The sequence below is a fragment of the Ursus americanus genome, chromosome 5 (genome assembly GCF_024610735.1).
Source record: "Ursus americanus isolate L20-20 chromosome 5, mUrsAme1.1.p, whole genome shotgun sequence".
In the NCBI taxonomy this organism is placed as follows: domain Eukaryota; kingdom Metazoa; phylum Chordata; class Mammalia; order Carnivora; family Ursidae; genus Ursus; species Ursus americanus.
This window is the reverse complement of record NC_142131.1, coordinates 89154483-89167233: the sequence shown is the minus strand read 5'-3', so window position 1 is coordinate 89167233 and position 12751 is coordinate 89154483.

Here is a 12751-nt window from a genome sequence, read left to right as displayed (position 1 = left end):
GCAAGAGCATATTGTTCATCAGAAGCCCTTTGGGCCACAGGGGGTCTCCGGGCTGTGTTCCTTGGGGTTGAACTCCTGCTAGCAAAACCGCCGGGATGAGGGAAGGGTTCAGACTGTGCCTGGGCCCTGTGGTCTCTTCCAGGTCAGTGTATGGCGTTTCCTTCCCCTTGCCACAGGCACCTGGGAGCATGTCTGCACGTGGAGAAAGACTTTCCCGTGGGAAGCCGGTTTTTGTCAAACGGGTCCCAGTGCTCTGCTCCTCTCTTTTCACTCCTGCTGCCAGAAGCCCAGGGAGGAGGGGAGGGCTTAGAACATGGCTGGGCACTGTGGTTTCTTCCAGAGAAGTGGAGGGCATTTGCATTACCTTGCCACAACCACTTGGGATAGGGTGTGCACCTCAGGAGAACTGTTTCCGTGGGAAGCCGGCTTTTTGCAAAGGGGTTTTAGGGCCGTGGGCCTCGGCTGTCCCTCCGGCTCCCCAAAGCACAGGGACGAGGTGAGGGGATTAGACCGTGCCTGGGCCATGTTGTCTCTTCCACCTTGGTGTGTGGCATTTTGTTGACCTGGCTACCCCCACTTGGGATAGGTTTTCCACAGCAAGCACATCTTGTTCGTCGGAAGCCGTTTTTGCCCCAGGGGTCTCCGGGCTGTGTTCGTTGGGGTTGAACTCCTGCTAGCAAAACCGCCGGGATGAGGGAAGGGTTCAGACTGTGCCTGGGCCCTGTGGTCTCTTGCAGGTCAGTGTATGGCATTTCCTTCCCCTTGCCACAGGCACCTGGGAGCATGTCTGCACGTGGAGAAAGACTTTCCCGTAGGAAGTCGGTTTTTGTCAAACGGGTCCCAGTGCTGTGCTCCTCTCTTTTCACTCCTGCTGCCAGAAGCCCAGGGAGGATGGGAGGGCTTAGAACATGGCTGGGCACTGTGGTTTCTTCCAGAGAAGCGGAGGGCATTTGCATTACCTTGCCACAACCACTTGGGATAGGGTGTGCACCTCAGGAGAACTGTTTCCGTGGGAAGCCGGCTTTTTGCAAAGGGGTCTCAGGGCCGTGGGCCTCGGCTGTCCCTCCGGCTCCCCAAAGCACAGGGACGAGGTGAGGGGCTTAGACCCTGCCTGGGCAATGTTGTTTCTTACACCTGGGTGTGTGGCATTTCGTTGACCTGGCTACCCCCACTTGGGATAGGTTTTCCACAGCAAGCACCTCTTGTTCATCGGAAGCCGTTTTTGCCTCAGGGGTCTCCGGGCTATGTTCGTTGGGGTTGAACTCCTGCTCGCAAAACCGCCGGGATGAGGGAAGGGTTGAGACTGTGCCTGGGCCCTGTGGTCTCTTCCAGGTCAGTGTATGGCGTTTCCTTCCCCTTGCCACAGGCACCTGGGAGCATGTCTGCACGTGGAGAAAGACTTTCCCGTGGGAAGCCGGTTTTTGTCAAACGGGTCCCAGTGCTCTGCTCCTCTCTTTTCACTCCTGCTGCCAGAAGCCCAGGGAGGAGGGGAGGGCTTAGAACATGGCTGGGCACTGTGGTTTCTTCCAAAGAAGTGGAGGGCATTTGCATTACCTTGCCACAACCACTTGGGATAGGGTGTGCACCTCAGGAGAACTGTTTCCGTGGGAAGCCGGCTTTTTGCAAAGGGGTTTTAGGGCCGTGGGCCTCGGCTGTCCCTCCGGCTCCCCAAAGCACAGGGACGAGGTGAGGGGATTAGACCGTGCCTGGGCCATGTTGTCTCTTCCACCTTGGTGTGTGGCATTTTGTTGACCTGGCTACCCCCACTTGGGATAGGTTTTCCACAGCAAGCACATCTTGTTCGTCGGAAGCCGTTTTTGCCCCAGGGGTCTCCGGGCTGTGTTCGTTGGGGTTGAACTCCTGCTAGCAAAACCGCCGGGATGAGGGAAGGGTTCAGACTGTGCCTGGGCCCTGTGGTCTCTTGCAGGTCAGTGTATGGCATTTCCTTCCCCTTGCCACAGGCACCTGGGAGCATGTCTGCACGTGGAGAAAGACTTTCCCGTAGGAAGTCGGTTTTTGTCAAACGGGTCCCAGTGCTGTGCTCCTCTCTTTTCACTCCTGCTGCCAGAAGCCCAGGGAGGATGGGAGGGCTTAGAACATGGCTGGGCACTGTGGTTTCTTCCAGAGAAGCGGAGGGCATTTGCATTACCTTGCCACAACCACTTGGGATAGGGTGTGCACCTCAGGAGAACTGTTTCCGTGGGAAGCCGGCTTTTTGCAAAGGGGTCTCAGGGCCGTGGGCCTCGGCTGTCCCTCCGGCTCCCCAAAGCACAGGGACGAGGTGAGGGGCTTAGACCCTGCCTGGGCAATGTTGTTTCTTACACCTGGGTGTGTGGCATTTCGTTGACCTGGCTACCCCCACTTGGGATAGGTTTTCCACAGCAAGCACCTCTTGTTCGTCGGAAGCCGTTTTTGCCTCAGGGGTCTCCGGGCTGTGTTCGTTGGGGTTGAACTCCTGCTCGCAAAACCGCCGGGATGAGGGAAGGGTTCAGACTGTGCCTGGGCCCTGTGGTCTCTTCCAGGTCAGTGTATGGCGTTTCCTTCCCCTTGCCACAGGCACCTGGGAGCATGTCTGCACGTGGAGAAAGACTTTCCCGTGGGAAGCCGGTTTTTGTCAAACGGGTCCCAGTGCTCTGCTCCTCTCTTTTCACTCCTGCTGCCAGAAGCCCAGGGAGGAGGGGAGGGCTTAGAACATGGCTGGGCACTGTGGTTTCTTCCAGAGAAGTGGAGGGCATTTGCATTACCTTGCCACAACCACTTGGGATAGGGTGTGCACCTCAGGAGAACTGTTTCCGTGGGAAGCCGGCTTTTTGCAAAGGGGTTTTAGGGCCGTGGGCCTCGGCTGTCCCTCCGGCTCCCCAAAGCACAGGGACGAGGTGAGGGGATTAGACCGTGCCTGGGCCATGTTGTCTCTTCCACCTTGGTGTGTGGCATTTTGTTGACCTGGCTACCCCCACTTGGGATAGGTTTTCCACAGCAAGCACATCTTGTTCGTCGGAAGCCGTTTTTGCCCCAGGGGTCTCCGGGCTGTGTTCGTTGGGGTTGAACTCCTGCTAGCAAAACCGCCGGGATGAGGGAAGGGTTCAGACTGTGCCTGGGCCCTGTGGTCTCTTGCAGGTCAGTGTATGGCATTTCCTTCCCCTTGCCACAGGCACCTGGGAGCATGTCTGCACGTGGAGAAAGACTTTCCCGTAGGAAGTCGGTTTTTGTCAAACGGGTCCCAGTGCTGTGCTCCTCTCTTTTCACTCCTGCTGCCAGAAGCCCAGGGAGGATGGGAGGGCTTAGAACATGGCTGGGCACTGTGGTTTCTTCCAGAGAAGCGGAGGGCATTTGCATTACCTTGCCACAACCACTTGGGATAGGGTGTGCACCTCAGGAGAACTGTTTCCGTGGGAAGCCGGCTTTTTGCAAAGGGGTCTCAGGGCCGTGGGCCTCGGCTGTCCCTCCGGCTCCCCAAAGCACAGGGACGAGGTGAGGGGCTTAGACCCTGCCTGGGCAATGTTGTTTCTTACACCTGGGTGTGTGGCATTTCGTTGACCTGGCTACCCCCACGTGGGATAGGTTTTCCACAGCAAGCACCTCTTGTTCGTCGGAAGCCATTTTTGCCTCAGGGGTCTCCGGGCTGTGTTCGTTGGGGTTGAACTCCTGCTCGCAAAACCGCCGGGATGAGGGAAGGGTTGAGACTGTGCCTGAGCCCTGTGGTCTCTTCCAGGTCAGTGTATGGCGTTTCCTTCCCCTTGCCACAGGCACCTGGGAGCATGTCTGCACGTGGAGAAAGACTTTCCCGTGGGAAGCCGGTTTTTGTCAAACGGGTCCCAGTGCTCTGCTCCTCTCTTTTCACTCCTGCTGCCAGAAGCCCAGGGAGGAGGGGAGGGCTTAGAACATGGCTGGGCACTGTGGTTTCTTCCAGAGAAGTGGAGGGCATTTGCATTACCTTGCCACAACCACTTGGGATAGGGTGTGCACCTCAGGAGAACTGTTTCCGTGGGAAGCCGGCTTTTTGCAAAGGGGTTTTAGGGCCGTGGGCCTCGGCTGTCCCTCCGGCTCCCCAAAGCACAGGGACGAGGTGAGGGGATTAGACCGTGCCTGGGCCATGTTGTCTCTTCCACCTTGGTGTGTGGCATTTTGTTGACCTGGCTACCCCCACTTGGGATAGGTTTTCCACAGCAAGCACATCTTGTTCGTCGGAAGCCGTTTTTGCCCCAGGGGTCTCCGGGCTGTGTTCGTTGGGGTTGAACTCCTGCTAGCAAAACCGCCGGGATGAGGGAAGGGTTCAGACTGTGCCTGGGCCCTGTGGTCTCTTGCAGGTCAGTGTATGGCATTTCCTTCCCCTTGCCACAGGCACCTGGGAGCATGTCTGCACGTGGAGAAAGACTTTCCCGTAGGAAGCCGGTTTTTGTCAAACGGGTCCCATTGCTGTGCTCCTCTCTTTTCACTCCTGCTGCCAGAAGCCCAGGGAGGATGGGAGGGCTTAGAACATGGCTGGGCACTGTGGTTTCTTCCAGAGAAGCGGAGGGCATTTGCATTACCTTGCCACAACCACTTGGGATAGGGTGTGCACCTCAGGAGAACTGTTTCTGTGGGAAGCCGGCTTTTTGCAAAGGGGTCTCAGGGCCGTGGGCCTCGGCTGTCCCTCCGGCTCCCCAAAGCACAGGGACGAGGTGAGGGGCTTAGACCCTGCCTGGGCAATGTTGTTTCTTACACCTGGGTGTGTGGCATTTCGTTGACCTGGCTACCCCCACTTGGGATAGGTTTTCCACAGCAAGCACCTCTTGTTCGTCGGAAGCCGTTTTTGCCTCAGGGGTCTCCGGGCTGTGTTCGTTGGGGTTGAACTCCTGCTCGCAAAACCACCGGGATGAGGGAAGGGTTGAGACTGTGCCTGGGCCCTGTGGTCTCTTCCAGGTCAGTGTATGGCGTTTCCTTCCCCTTGCCACAGGCACCTGGGAGCATGTCTGCACGTGGAGAAAGACTTTCCCGTGGGAAACCGGTTTTTGTCAAACGGGTCCCAGTGCTCTGCTCCTCTCTTTTCACTCCTGCTGCCAGAAGCCCAGGGAGGATGGGAGGGCTTAGAACATGGCTGGGCACTGTGGTTTCTTCCAGAGGAGGGGATGGCATTTTCTTTCCCTTGGCACCACTCCTTGGGATAGGGTCTGCACCTCATGAAATCTGTTTCCGTGGGAAGCCAGCTTTCTGCCCAACGGGCCTCAGGGCCGTGGGCCTCGGGGGTCCCTCCGGCTCCCCAAAGCACAGAGACGAGGTGAGGGGCTTAGACCATGACTGGGCCATGTTGTTTCTTCCACCTGGTGTGTGGCATTTTGTTGACCAGGCTAACCCCACTTGGGATAGGTTTTCCACAGCAAGAGCATATTGTTCCTCGGAAGCCGTTTGGGCCACAGCGGGTCTCCGGGCTGTGTTCCTTGGGGTTGAACTCCTGCTAGCAAAACCGCCGGGATGACGGAAGGGCTCAGACTGTTCCTGGGCCCTGTGGTCTCTTCCAGGTTAGTGTATGGCATTTCTTTCACTTTACCACAGGCACTGGGGAGCATGTCTGCACGTGGAGAAGGTCTTTCTCGTGGGAAGCCGGTTTCTGTCAAAGGGTCCCAGTGCTGTGCTCCTCTCTTTTCACTCCTGCTGCCAGAAGCCCAGGGAGGAGGGGAGGGCTTAGAACATCCCTGGGCACTGGGGTTTCTTTCAGAGAAGGGGATGGCATTTGCTTTCCCTTGCCACCACCCCTTGGGATAGGGGCTGCACGTCAGGAAAGCTGTTTCCGTGGGAAGCCGGCTTTCTGCCCAACGGGCCTCAGGGCCATGGGCCTCGGGGGTCCATCCGGCTCCCCAAAGCACAGAGAGGAGGTGAGGGACTTAGACCATGCCTGGGCCATGTTGTTTCTTCCACCTGGGTGTCTGGCATTTTGTTGACCTGGCTACTCCCATTTGCATATGTTTTCCAAAGCAAGCACCTATTGTTCCTCAGAAGCAGTTTTTTCCCCAGGGGTCTCCAGGCAGTGTTCCTTGGGCTTGAACTCCTGCTAGCTAAACTGCTGGGATGAGGGAAGGGCTAAGACTGTGCCTGGGCCCTGTGGTCTCTTCCAGGTCAGTGTATGGTATTTCCTTCACCTTGCCACAGGCACTGGGGAGCATGTCTGCACGTGGATAAGGACTTCCCCCTGGGAAACCGGTTTCTGTAAAATGGTCCCAATGCTGTGCTCCTCTCTTTTCACTCCTGCTGCCAGAAGTCCAGGGAGGAGGGGAGGGCTTAGAACATGGCTGGGCACTGGGGTTTCTTCCAGAGAAGGGGATGGCATTTGCTTTCATTGCCACCACCCCTTGCGATAGGGTCTGCACCTCAGGAAAGCTGTTTCCTCGGGAAGCCGGCTTTCTGCCAAACGGGCCTCAGGGCCGTGGGCTTTGGGGGTCCCTCCGGCTCCCCAAAGCACAGGGACGAGGTGAGGGGCTTTGACCATGCCTGAGCCATGTTCTTTCTTCCACCTGGGTGTATGGCATTTTGTTGACCAGGCTACCCCCACTTGGGAGAGGTGTTCCACAGCAAGCGCATATTGTTCCTCGGAAGCCGTTTGGGCCCCAGGGGGTCTCTGGGCTGTGTTCCTTGGGGTTGAACTCCTGCTAGCAAATCCGCCGGGATGAGGGAAGGGCTCAGACTGTGCCTGGGCCCTGTGGTCTCTTCCAGGTCAGTGTATGGCATTTCCTTCACCTTGCCACAGGCACTGGGGAGCATGTCTGCACGTGGAGAAGGACTTCCTCGTGGGAAGCCGGTTTTCCGTCAAAGGATCCCAGTGCTATGGTCCTCCCTTTTCACTCCTGCTGCCAGAAGCCCAGGGAGGAGGGGAGGACTTAGAACATGGCTGGGCACTGGGGTTTATTGCAGAGGAGGAGATGGCATTTGCTTTCCCTTACCACCACCACTTGGGACAGGGTCTGCAACTCAGGAAAGCTGTTTCCGTGGGAGGCCGGCTTTCTGCCAAAGGGTCTCAGGGCCGTGGCCTTCGGGGGTCCCTCCGGCTCCCCAAAGCACAGAGAGGAGGTGAGGGGTTAGACCATGCCTGGGCCTAGTTGTCTCTTCCACCTGGGTGTGTGCCATTTTGTTGACCTGGCTACCCCCTCTTGGGATAGGTTTTCCACAGCAAGAGCATATTGTTCGTCGGAAGCCGTTTGGGCCCCAGGGGGTCTCCGGGCTGTGTTCCTTGTGGTGGAACTCCTGCTAACAAAACCGCCGGGATGAGGGAAGGGCTCAGACTGTTCCTGGGCCCTGTGGTCTCTTCAGGTCCGTGTATGGTATTTCCTTCACCTTGCCACAGGCACTGGGGAGCATGTCTGCACATGGAGAAGGACTTCCTCGTGGGAAGCCGGTGTCTGTCAAAGGGTCCCAGGGCTGTGCTCCTCTCTTTTCTCTCCTGCTGCCAGAAGCCAAGGGAGGAGGGGAGGGCTTAGAACATGGCTGGGCACTGGGGTTTCTTCCAGAGAAGTGGAGGGCATTTGCATTACCTTGCCACAACCACTTGGGATAGGGTGTGCACCTCAGGAGAACTGTTTCCGTGGGAAGCCGGCTTTTTGCAAAGGGTTCTCAGGGCCGTGGGCCTCGGCTGTCCCTCCGGCTCCCCAAAGCACAGGGACGAGGTGAGGGGCTTAGACCATGCCTGGGCAATGTTGTTTCTTCCACCTGGGTGTGTGGCATTTTGTTGACCTCGCTACCCCCACTTGGAATAGGTTTTCCACAGCAAGCACCTCTTGTTCGTCTGAAGCCGTTTTTGCCTCAGGGTTCCGGGCTGTGTTCGTTGGGGTTGAACTCCCGCTAGCAAAACCGCCGGGATGAGGGAAGGGCTCAGACTGTGCCTGGGCCCTGTGGTCTCTTCCAGGTCAGTGTATGGCATTTCTTTCACCTTGCCACAGGCACTGGGGAGCATGTCTGCACGTGGAGAAGGACTTTCTCGTGGGAAGCCGGTTTCTGTCAAACGCGTCCCAGTGCTCTGCTCCTCTCTTTTCACTCCTGCTGCCAGAAGCCCAGGGAGGATGGGAGCGCTTAGAACATGGATGGGCACTGTGGTTTCTTCCAGAGACGTGGATGGCATTTGCTTTACCTTGCCACAACTACTTGGGAGAGGGTCTGCACCTCAGGAAAACTGTTTCTGTGGAAAGCCGGCTTTTGGCCAAACAGGTCTCAGGCCCGTGGGCCTCGGGTGTCCCTCCAGCTCCCAAAAGCACAGGGACGAGGTGAGGGGCTTAGACCATGCCTGGGCAATGTTGTTTCTTACACCTGGGTGTGTGGCATTTTGTTTACCTGGCTACCCCCACTGGGATAGGTTTTCCACAGCAAGCACCTCTTGTTCGTCGGAAGCCGTTTTTGCCTCAGGCGTCTCCGGGCTGTGTTCGTTGGGGTTGAACTCCTGCTAGCAAAACCGCCAGGATGAGGGAAGGGTTCAGACTGTGCCTGGGCCCTGTGGTCTCTTCCATGTCAGTGTATGGCATTTCCTTCCCCTTGCCACAGGCACCTGGGAGCATGTCTGCACGTGGAGAAAGACTTTCCCGTGGGAAGCCGGTTTTCGTCAAACGGGTCCCAGTGCTCTGCTCCTCTCTTTTCACTCCTGCTGCCAGAAGCCCAGGGAGGATGGGAGGGCTTAGAACATGGCTGGGCACTGTGGTTTCTTCCAGAGAAGTGGAGGGCATTTGCATTACCTTGCCACAACCACTTGGGATAGGGTCTGCACCTCAGGAAGACTCTTTTCGTCGGAAGCCGGCTTTTTGCAAAGGGGTCTCAGGGCAGTGGGCCTCGGGTGTCCCTCCGGCTCCCCAAAGCACAGGGACGAGGTGAGGGACTTAGACCGTGCCTGGGCAATGCTGTTTCTTACACCTGGGTGTGTGGCATTTCGTTGACCTGGCTACCCCCACTTGGGATAGGTTTTCCACAGCAAGCACCTCTTGTTCGTAGGAAGCCGTTTTTGCACCAGGGGTCTCCGGGCTGTGTTCGTTGGGGTTGAACTCCTGCTAGCAAAACCGCCGGGATGAGGGAAGGGTTCAGACTGTGCCTGGGCCCTGTGGTCTCTTCCAGGTCAGTGTATGGCATTTCCTTCCCCTTGCCACAGGCACCTGGGAGCATGTCTGCACGTGGAGAAAGACTTTCCCGTGGGAAGCCGGTTTTTGTCAAACGGGTCCCAGTGCTCTGCTCCTCTCTTTTCACTCCTGCTGCCAGAAGCCCAGGGAGGATGGGAGGGCTTAGAACATGGCTGGGCACTGGGGTTTCTTCCAGAGGAGGGGATGGCATTTGCTTTCCCTTGCCACCACTCCTTGGGATAGGGTCTACACTCATGAAATCTGTTTCCGTGGGAAGCCAGCTTTCTGCCCAACGGGCCTCAGGGTCGTGGGCCTCGGGGGTCCCTCCGGCTCCCCAAAGCACAGAGACGAGGTGAGGGGCTTAGACCATTCCTGGGCCATGTTGTTTCTTCCACCTGGTGTGTGGCATTTTGTTGACCAGGCTAACCCCACTTGGGATAGGTTTTCCACAGCAAGAGCATATTGTTCCTCGGAAGCCGTTTGGGCCACAGGGGGTCTCCGGGCTGTGTTCCTTGGGGTTGAACTCGTGCTAGCAAAACCACCGGGATGACGGAAGGGCTCAGACTGTTCCTGGGCCCTGTGGTCTCTTCCAGGTTAGTGTATGGCATTTCTTTCACTTTACCACAGGCACTGGAGAGCATGTCTGCACGTGAGAAGGTCTTTCTCGTGGGAAGCCGGTTTCTGTCAAAGGGTCCCAGTGCTGTGCTCCTCTCTTTTCACTCCTGCTGCCAGAAGCCCAGGGAGGAGGGGAGGGCTTAGAACATCCCTGGGCACTGGGGTTTCTTTCAGAGAAGGGGATGGCATTTGCTTTCCCTTGCCACCACCGCTTGGGATAGGGGCTGCACCTCAGGAAAGCTGTTTCCGTGGGAAGCCGGCTTTCTGCCCAACTGGCCTCAGGGCTGTGGGCCTCGGGGGTCCCTCCGGCTCCCCAAAGCACAGATACGAGGTGAGGGACTTAGACCATGCCTGGGCCATGTTGTTTCTTCAGCCTGGGTGTGTGGCATTTTGTTGACCTGGCTACTCCCATTTGCATATGTTTTCCAAAGCAAGCACCTATTGTTCCTCAGAAGCAGTTTTTTCCCCAGGGGTCTCCAGGCAGTGTTCCTTGGGCTTGAACTCCTGCTAGATAAACTGCTGGGATGAGGGAAGGGCTCAGACTGTGCCTGGGCCCTGTGGTCTCTTCCAGGTCAGTGTATGGTATTTCCTTCACCTTGCCACAGGCACTGGGGAGCATGTCTGCACGTGGATAAGGACTTCCTCCTGGGAAACCGGTTTCTGTAAAATGGTCCCAATGCTGTGCTCCTCTCTTTTCACTCCTGCTGCCAGAAGTCCAGGGAGGAGGGGAGGGCTTAGAACATGGCTGGGCACTGGGGTTTCTTCCAGAGAAGGGGATGGCATTTGCTTTCATTGCCACCACCCCTTGGGATAGGGTCTGCACCTCAGGAAAGCTGTTTCCTTGGGAAGCCGGCTTTCTGCCAAACGGGCCTCAGGGCCGTGGGCTTCGGTGGTCCCTCCGGCTCCCCAAAGCACAGGGACGAGGTGAGGGGCTTTGACAATGCCTGAGCCATGTTCTTTCTTCCACCTGGGTGTATGGCATTTTGTTGACCAGGCTACCCCCACTTGGGAGAGGTTTTCCACAGCAAGCGCATATTGTTCCTGGGAAGCCGTTTGGGCCCCAGGGGGTCTCTGGGCTGTGTTCCTTGGGGTTGAACTCCTGCTACCAAAACCACCGGGATGAGGGAAGGGCGCAGACTGTGCCTGGGCCCTGTGGTCTCTTCCAGGTCAGTGTATGGCATTTCCTTCACCTTGCCACAGGCACTGGGGAGCATGTCTGCACGTGGAGAAGGACTTCCTCGTGGGAAGCCGGTTTCCCGTCAAAGGATCCCAGTGCTGTGGTCCTCTCTTTTCACTCCTGCTGCCAGAAGCCCAGGGAGGAGGGGAGGGCTTAGAACATGGCTGGGCAGTGGGGTTTATTGCAGAGGAGGAGATGGCATTTGCTTTACCTTGCCACAACCACTTGTGAGAGGGTCTGCACCTCAGGAAAACTGTTTCGGTGAGAAGCCGGCTTTTTGCAAAGGGGTCTCAGGGCCATGGGCCTCGGGTGTCCCTCCGGCTCCCCAAAGCACAGGGACGAGGTGAGGGGCTTAGACCATGCCTGGGCAATGTTGTTTCTTACACCTGGGTGTGTGGCTTTTTGTTGACCTGGCTACCCCCACTTGGAATAGGTTTTCCACAGCAAGCACCTATTGTTCGTCGGAAGCCGTTTCTGCCCCAGGGGTCTCCGGGCTGTGTTCGTTGAGGTTGAACTCCTGCTAGCAAAACCGCCGGGATGAGGAAAGGGTTCAGACTGTGCCTGGGCCCTGTGGTCTCTTCCAGGTCAGTGTATGGCGTTTCCTTCCCCTTGCCACAGGCACCTGGGAGCATATCTGCACGTGGAGAAAGACTTTCCCATAGGAAGCCGGTTTTTGTCAAACGGGTCCCAGTGCTCTGCTCCTCTCTTTTCACTCCTGCTGCCAGAAGCCCAGGGAGGATGGGAGGGCTTAGAACATGGCTGGGCACTGTGGTTTCTTCCAGAGAAGTGGAGGGCATTTGCATTACCTTGCCACAACCACTTGGGATAGGGTCTGCACCTCAGGAAAACTGTTTCCGTGGGAAACCGGCTTTTTGCCAAGGGGTCTCAGGGCCGTGGGCCTCGGCTGTGCCTCCGGCTCCCCAAAGCACAGGGACGAGGTGAGGGGCTTAGACCATGCCTGGGCAATGTTGTTTCTTACACCTGGGTGTGTGGCTTTTTGTTGACCTGGCTACCCCCACTTGGGATAGGTTTTTCACAGCAAGCACCTATTGTTCGTCGGAAGCCGTTTCTGCCCCAGGGGTCTCCGGGCTGTGTTCGTTGAGGTTGAACTCCTGCTAGCAAAACCGCCGGGATGAGGGAAGGGTTCAGACTGTGCCTGGGCCCTGTGGTCTCTTCCAGGTCAGTGTATGGCATTTCCTTCCCCTTGCCACAGGCACCTGGGAGCATGTCTGCACGTGGAGAAAGACTTTCCCGTGGGAAGCCGGTTTTTGTCAAACGGGTCCCAGTGCTCTGCTCCTCTCTTTTCACTCCTGCTGCCAGAAGCCCAGGGAGGATGGGAGGGCTTAGAACATGGCTGGGCACTGGGGTTTCTTCCAGAGGAGGGGATGGCATTTGCTTTCCCTTGCCACCACTCCTTGGGATAGGGTCTACACTCATGAAATCTGTTTCCGTGGGAAGCCAGCTTTCTGCCCAACGGGCCTCAGGGTCGTGGGCCTCGGGGGTCCCTCCGGCTCCCCAAAGCACAGAGACGAGGTGAGGGGCTTAGACCATTCCTGGGCCATGTTGTTTCTTCCACCTGGTGTGTGGCATTTTGTTGACCAGGCTAACCCCACTTGGGATAGGTTTTCCACAGCAAGAGCATATTGTTCCTCGGAAGCCGTTTGGGCCACAGGGGGTCTCCGGGCTGTGTTCCTTGGGGTTGAACTCGTGCTAGCAAAACCACCGGGAATACGGAAGGGCTCAGACTGTTCCTGGGCCCTGTGGTCTCTTCCAGGTTAGTGTATGGCATTTCTTTCACTTTACCACAGGCACTGGAGAGCATGTCTGCACGTGTAGAAGGTCTTTCTCGTGGGAAGCCGGTTTCTGTCAAAGGGTCCCAGTGCTGTGCTCCTCT